The sequence below is a fragment of the Lycium ferocissimum genome, chromosome 1 (genome assembly GCF_029784015.1).
Source record: "Lycium ferocissimum isolate CSIRO_LF1 chromosome 1, AGI_CSIRO_Lferr_CH_V1, whole genome shotgun sequence".
Lineage (NCBI taxonomy): Eukaryota > Viridiplantae > Streptophyta > Magnoliopsida > Solanales > Solanaceae > Lycium > Lycium ferocissimum.
In genome coordinates this window covers 19,001,786-19,010,296 of record NC_081342.1, presented here as the reverse complement: position 1 = coordinate 19,010,296, position 8,511 = coordinate 19,001,786, and positions in this window count along the sequence as shown.

Below are 8,511 nucleotides of genomic sequence, written 5' to 3'. Positions count from 1 at the left end.
GACATTTTTGGACAAAAAACGTAACAAAAGATAAATTTAAGCTATTTCAAATAACAATACTATTTAATTAGGGGTAATTTAGTCAAACTACATATTTTTGCATAAAAAATAGTATTTTCTTAAAGGTTTTTTTTTTGTTTTTTGTTTTTAAGCAACCACTAAGAAATCTTAGTGGAGGGATATTTTATTAAATATAAAATAAGACAAAACAAACAAATAGAGTCAGGGGTCTAAGCCGACCAAAAAGCAGAACAAAAAACATCACACAATTAGGAAAGTTGAAGCCTAAGGGTTTTCTCCTATTCCAATCCGCCGGATCTGGCCGGAAAATGAATGGAATTGGACTTCACCATAGCTCCGATACGAGCTTCTCCGCTCTGGACGCACTTCTTCGCACCTCAAGCTCTCACCAGGTGCCGTGAATCCATCGCTATGGAGTTGATTCTCTGAGGAAACTCGATCTTGATCTATGAGGTAAAGTTTCAACCCATCCCTTCAAAAACTTACTTAATCCTGTGCTGATGTTGTTGAATAGAAGCTCCATTCCATGTATCTAGCATGTGACTCGTAGAGTATCTCTATAGTTGAAATCCGTAGCTCATATCAACCTCGTGGAAATGTGTGAATGTTGTTGCATATGGTAAAGATCGTTGATTCTTTTGTCAGACATAGCTTGTAGTTCTCAACCTTTAGAACTAAATGTAGAAGACTGTAATTGCTGAAAGGTCAAGAATTACCCCAAAATTACACGTCTTGATAATACCTCTGTAAACCACTGAAAAAACCTGCTTCTATGTTAATCCCCTATTGTCACTACTTCAACGGACTGAGCCATAGGCTAATACCACCATTAGAAGTCTTAACAATATTGAATTAACACAGTTAACCTTAATAATTAGTAAAAGCAGTGTTTTTGGCATTCCTAATTCTAAGATTAGCAATTTGGTGCTTGTCAAGGTTCAACAATCTCCTCCCTGCACTAAGCAATTCTGAGAAATTATAAAATCTTGATGTACTTGCAAAAATAAAAGCAAGGCTAGTTAAAAAATCAGCTAATGAATTTCCTTCTCTGAAAACATGTTGTACTATCACATTATTGTGCTCCACTAGGTTCCTTATTCTGTCAACTAATGTGATAATACACCATAGGGACTCCCATCTTCCTTCAATTACATTCTTCATCATCATAGAATCAGTTTCCAAAATCAAAGGATGCAATTCATTGTCCACACAATATAGTAGCCCCTCTAAAACCCCTCTTGCTTCTGCCACCACCTTAGTATTATGCCCAATACTTTGACACTGGGCATAAACTAAATCTCCATTCCAGTTTCTCACATAAAAGCCATAAGAGCTAGGGCCAGGATTCCCTCTCCATGCTTCATCAGAATTGCACTTATACCACCTCTCCCAAGGGATTTTCCAACAGACAGTTTTGGTCATTAATAAGGGCTTGTATTCCTCCAAAAAAGCGATCAACTCTGCCATAAAAAGGAGATATTTTTCAACCATGGATATCTATACTTTGCCAAGTAGTACAGATTATTATTAATCTCATGAATCAACCTTCTAAAACTAACATTTCCTCTATGTTTTATAGTATTCCTCCTCTTCCATAACTCCCAAGTAACCATTGCTGGCACTGCATGAAGAATAGGTTGGAACTTCTTAGCACATTTTATTTTCCACCAATTCTGGAGCACCTGATGAATTTGGACCAGATTTATGTGAATTCCAATAGCATCCTTAAATACCTTCCACACCCCTGTAGCAAAAATTCCTGTCAAAAATAAATGCTGCATAGTTTCCTGTTAAGGAATATCACAACAGTAACACCTAGAAACAATAGGAATATGCATTCTCATTAACTTGTCATCTGTAGGAAGCTTAAATTTCCGCAATCTCCATAGGAAAAAAGAGATTTTAAATGGCACCCCTTTGATCCATATCTGTCTATAAACATCTTGTTCCTGTTCCCTGTGTCTCACAAGTTGCCATGCACTATTAACAGTGAATTTTCCTGTACTAGTTGGCATCCACCATGGTCTGTCCCATGTCCTTTGTAACTGCTCTATATGAATCTCAGCCTTAATATGCTCCACTATGTCTGTTGGGAAAGATTACTGCAGTAGCTGATCTTTCCAACATCCACCTCTATTAAATCTGCTACATCCACTAATTCTTCATTAATAGGATATTCAATAGGCACAACATAGTGTAATGCTCCCAATTTGGTCCAGTCATCATCTTATACATTAGTGGTACCTCCTTTAGTTTCCCACCAGATTTCATGTTCCACAACCTCCCTCATTTCCAACATTTTCTTCCATACTTGTGATCCCCTCTTCCATTGCACCAGTGTCAGAATTTGTTTTTTTACAATACTTGTTCCACATGTAAGTAGCCCACATAGTGCCTGTTGTTCTAAATTTCCACCACAATTTTGTAAACAAGGCATTAGAAACCTCAAATAAAGATTTAAAGCCCAAACCTCCTACTTGTGTTGGCAAGCAAACATCTTGCCATGCTGCCCAGTGTCTACATTACCTTTCCTCTGTGTTACTCCAAAAATATTTAGCAAATATTTTATGAATTTCATTGAGGACACATTTAGGAGGTGCCACCACTGATAGAAGATGAATAGGCATGCTTTGAAGCACACTTTTAATTAAAATAGCCTTTCCTCCATAAGATAGCAATTTACCTTTCCCAGAATGGAGTTTACTCTTCACCTTCTTAATAAGCTCAGCATAAAATATCTTCTTTTTTCTGGCATGAGAGATAGGACACCCAAGATAAGTAAAAAGAAAATGTCCCTTTGCAAATCCTGTTATATCACCTACTCTCTGTAACATTTCATTCCCAATCTTGCTATGCATAAAATAAGAGCTTTTCCCCTCATTGATAAGCTGCCCAGATGTCTGCTCATATGCACTCAGCACTTGTATAATGCAATTCAGAGACTAATCATCAGCTGAAGCAAATATAATAGTGTCATCTGCATAAGCAAGATGATTCATAGGATAGGTCCACTTTGGCATCCCATATCCAATGAATCTACTGTCATCAAAAAGAGAGTTCAAGGCCCTAGATAACACTTCTGCTGATAGGAAAAAGAGTGCAGGAGAAAGAGGTTCTCCCTGTTTAACACCTCTAGAAGATTTAAAGAAACCTGTAGCCTGCCCATTCAAAAGAATAGAATACCAATTGTTATCAACCAGCCTCCTAATCAAGTTTATAAAATGTTCTGCAAATCCCATCTTTCTGAGAACATGAAGTAAATACTTCCAAGAGACTCTATCATAAGCCTTGGCCATACCCAATTTGATAACCACATTAGCAGGCTTTCCTCTAAGTCTGATATCTGAAACTATCTCCTGAGTAAGAAGAATGTTCTAAAAAATGCTCCTTCCTTTCACAAATCCTGATTGATTAGGAGAAATCAACCTTGGCATTAACCTTTCCAATATCCCATGAAGCACCCTAGAAATCACTTTGTTAATGAAATTAGACAAACTAATTGGTCTTAAATCAGAGAAGGATTGAACAGGGTACTTCTTAGGAATTAAGACCAAATTAGTGTGAGTTAAGGACTTGGGAAGAGCAGCTCCATCAAAAAAATCTAGGACTATTGCATGGACATCATTTCCAACAATATCCCAACAGTGCTGATAAAAAAATCCCAGTAAATCCATCTGGACCACTAACACTTTCTCCACTTAATGCAAAAATTGTTTCTTTAACTTCATCCTTGTCTGGATAAGTACACATGCCCATATTTTGTTCATGATCTACCATAGTAGGAACATGCTTCAGAATCTCAGAGTCAGTAGTATCTCCATCCTGAGTGAATTGATTCTGAAAAAAGTTTACCGCCTCTTGAGAAATTTGTTCCATTGTATCCAGCCAAGTGCCACTGCCATCTTGAATTCTGCTCAGCTACAAAGACTTCCTCCTTCCATTCACATAATTGTGAAAGAAGCTAGTATTCCTATCTCCCTCTGTATACCATGTAACCCCTGCTTTTTGTCTCCAATATTGTTCTTCAAAGCGTAAGTATATCTTCAATTCAGCTTGTGCTTTCTGAAGAACAATTACGACAATGCTTGGCTCTTCCTCAAATAATGCTTCTTTCACCTTCACCACCTCTTCCCTGATCGAAAGTTGTTTAAAAATATCCCCATAAGTTTCTTTACTCCATGCTGACAAGGCCTTCTTCAAATTTTTCAATTTCTGCTTGAAGGCCAAATATGGAGTACCCACAAATTCGCTCCAAGAGAAACTAGATCTTTGAATGATTCATACTGAACCCAGAAATTCAAAAATCTAAAAGGTTTAATAACATTGGTAACTTCTTCTCCATAAGACATAAGTAGTGGGGCATGATCTGATCCTGTTCTAATCAGATGCTCAATTTCAATTTAGGGAAACATCTCCTGCAAAGAATTGTTTACTAGGATCCTGTCCAAAGATTTTGAAAATACAATCTTCTACTGATCTTCCATTCCACCAAGTAAACATGCTTCCTTTGAATCCCATATCTAGTTAACCACAAGAGTTTATGCAAAAGGCAAAATCCTCACATTCGTCTAATGTGACAGGTAATCCACCTAATTTTTCCTCATCAACTAAAATAACATTAAAGTCCCCTCTAACCATCCATGGTAGGTTCATGCTATCTGCTATCTGATAAATATTATCCCATAAAGCCAGCTTCTCATTTCCATCACATTTAGCATAGACAAAGGAAGCCAAGAAGTCCTTCCCTATGCCTTGATGTTGTAACTTCAGAGTAAGTTGTTGTTCTGTATCTAACACTATCTCCCATTGCATCTCAGAATCAAGAAATACCCATATCTTTCCATTAGTGTTTGATAAAGCAGCCTCCACACCCAATCTTCTTTTATATTTTTGAAGATGCCTACAATTCAGAAATGTTTCCATTAAAGCAATTATGAAGCATTTGTATTGTCTTTGCATGTTGATTAGTCTCTGAATATCCTGTTGAGTATTAACAGACCTAATATTCCATATGAGAGCCTTAATCATCATTTTTTTTTGGATGAAGCGGTCCTCTTTGGCATAGACCTTTTGGTCTGTTGAATCTCTGTGTGCTTGGCCTTCTTTCCACTCTTTGCTATAGCCTTTGGTGAAACATCTGCATCTCTAACTACTTTTTTAATATTTTGTGATCTGTCGTTCATACCTCTATCTTCTTCTATATGCTGAGATTCCTCCAATGATTGTTGTATTTCAGTTTCTGTCACCTTATGTGCAACAATATCCTGAAGGATGTCATTTGATTTTGGAGTTGTTGTTTTGATTACTAGCTGCTTACCTTCTTCCCCTTTGCTTTCTCTTGCAGGTTGTTGTTCAGCTGATTCTCCAATTGGTAGCAATACTTCTACTGGTTCAAAGATTTGTGATGATCTCCTAACCAACTGTAATCTGCATGTTTTCCTCACAATCTACTTTTTCCTTTGCAGGGGCCGGTTTAGATGATATTATGGAATTCCCAAGGTTCTCTACTAAATCAGTACTATCTGCAGCCACTTCCATGGTATGTTTCTCTCCCTGGTGTTCACATATTTTAATAGTGTTCTGTTAAATTTCCTTGGAATCATCCTCTATCTGCAACACATTAACCATCACTTCTTCTTCTTGAATATCTGGTGGTCTTCCTGGTGGTTTTTGTGCCCCCATCAAATTGTCTCCCTCTTGTATTTTCTTATTTTCATTCTCTCCTATCTGTGAATTAGAGCATGAACCACAGGTAACAGTTTCTTGATTGCCACTCCTTCCTGCCTCCTTCTCATATTTTTGTTCTGCTGGAATATTTGGAACACTGTCGACCTCATTATCCCCATATGTTGATGAAGATGAATTAACCTCTTGATAGGAATCACCCTCCTCTGCTTCTAATCCAGCTATGTCCTCTACTCTGTCTCCCCGTTTACACTTAGTATCTCCTGGATCTGTTAATAATTCACTTTGTTTTTCATAGTTGCTTTTCATTTCCCCTTCTTCATTGAGAACCTTTCCAAATTTATCTTGTACCCTAGATTTCGCACCCTTCTTCTCTCCTCCTGCATTCTTCTTCTCAGACCCTGCCTCCGTATTATCCTTGCCTTCTCCATATGTATTTAGACTTCCTGTTGTTTGCATTTCTTTGTTGATGTCTCCAGAATTCACCCCTGTATTATCATCTTTCCCTTCTTCTATTAGTACATCAAACTTGTTATGAGTTTGTATCTTAACATTTGTGTGCCCCTTTGTTCGTTTTCTAACTATCTCCTTTCCTGTATTCTTCTCAGTACCATTCTCCTTGTTATCCTTCTTAGGATTCCATCTCTGTAAATTTCCAACTCTCTTGCCACTTGTCAACTTCCTGGGGTACCTATGATAATTTCTATAACTGTATCCTCCTTTTCTTTCCTCACCTTTAGAGTCAAGGTTCCTCATGTCATCATTCCCTTGCTTTACATTTTGTTTTCCCTCTTGAACTCCTTTATCATTGTTATTGATGGTTTCCTCTTCTGTAGGTATTAATTCAGGATTCAGCACCCTGCACTCCTCCTCATTATGCCGCTGAAGTTTGCACTCAAAGCAATATCTGGGGAGATAGTCATATCTTATTTCAACCACTACTGTCCTCTCAGCCCCAGTTTCCTCATCTATTATATCCATTTGAACAGATTTTGGTAAATCTAACTTGAGATCCACCAACACCTTAACCCTAGCACAACTTGGACGGGTTTTGTTTATTGTTGCCTGATCTAGATGTAATGGTTTTCCAACTGCCGAAGCTAAAGAAAATAAAGACTCTTTAACAAAATATGTAGGTAATAGATTTGGAAATGAGATCCATGCCATGACTTTTGTAGTTTCCTCCTCTAAATTGAATTTGGGATCATAGATCAAAGGTCGCATTTGATAGTAATATCCATCCTTGGAATTTAGATAATACGATCCTTTGGATGTAAGGTTCACATAGTCCTCCATTAAAGACAACCGAATTAGCACATGTCTATGCCTAAAGACCCCAACCCTACATTCTCCTTTCATCCCACATTGCGCTGGTATGATCGTCCTTAGTTCTTCAATATCTGGCCATCCGTAGGAAAAAATTTCCTACTACTGCATATTGTAACTTTTCAATAATGTTCATTCTAGCAACTTCATTCTCAGTCCACTGAATTCTAGGAACTCCATTAATAAAAGTAATAGGTTTCATAGGAATAGGGTCAACATTGATAGTAGTTTGCAAAAGATCTCTCAATAGAACAGGCTTTGGGTTATTCTCATTTTCTTCAATCACTTGAATTAAATTGTTCAATGGTGGGAACTTAGTACTAGAAGTGTTTAAAGGCTGACCAGTCTCCGGAGGAGGCTGGCCGCCGGCCAGAGTGGCCATAGTCGATGGTGGCAATCTAGGTTTAGGGTATTAGGTGCATGCGAGAGAATTTTTTTAATTACTTGGTATAAATTTCCTTAAAGGGTGTGTAAATGACTAAGTGGGCATTTTTTTAAACCTGGAGGAGTACCACCAATAATTAAATCTTAATCTAAACTACTGAACAATATCACATGGCCTATATAAGCGATGTCGGCATCCATTATGCTCAGTTATTATAGTTAAGTCTGCTTTGATTTGAACCCATTGTACGTTTTTTGAGACGGTATATCTATTTATATTTAGTTTATCTTTATCCATTTTAGTGTTATGGGCCCCTAGTATTTGCATATTCAATTGTAGTTGTGTCACACCTATATAACGTGCGATGCATTGGACGTCCACGTAGAACATCGTCCAAGCATCTCAAACAATTATTTATATTTAATTGTAATTGTGTCACACCTATATAACGTGCGATGCATTGAATGTCCACGTAGAACATCGTCCAAGCATCTCAAACAATTCTTTATATTCAATTGTAATTGTGTCACACCTATATAACGTGCAATGCATTGGACGTCCACGTAGAACATCGTCCAAGCATCTCAAACAATTCTTTATATTTAATTGTAATTGTGTCACACCTATGTAACGTTTGATGCATTGGATGTCCACGTAGAACATCGTCCAAGAACCTCAAACAATTCTTTATTTTTTATTCTTCTTATCGTACTAGAAAGGATTTGCCCACGCAAGCACGGGCCCAAAGTGTATACGGTAAAAATCGGGTCAATGTACGACCGGAGAGTCTGAACCCGAGGGTAAGTCCAAATGAGCACGAGCATGTTCGGTCTTTTCTTCATACCAGGGTATTGTACCGAATGCAGCTGACCCGATACAAGAAAAGTGTGTCCGTTAGTCCGGGTACGCCGATCTAAACTCAACGTGTCCATTGGTCCGGGTGCGCCGATCTAAACTCAAGGTGTCCGTTGGTCCGGTTAACCGGTTGCGATGCTGCCACGCGTCAAGAAACTGTTCTGCCATTTTGTACTAACGACCGTACGGGTGTCAGACCGTACGGTCCTACCTTATCCTTTTTAGGGTTTCTTTATTCA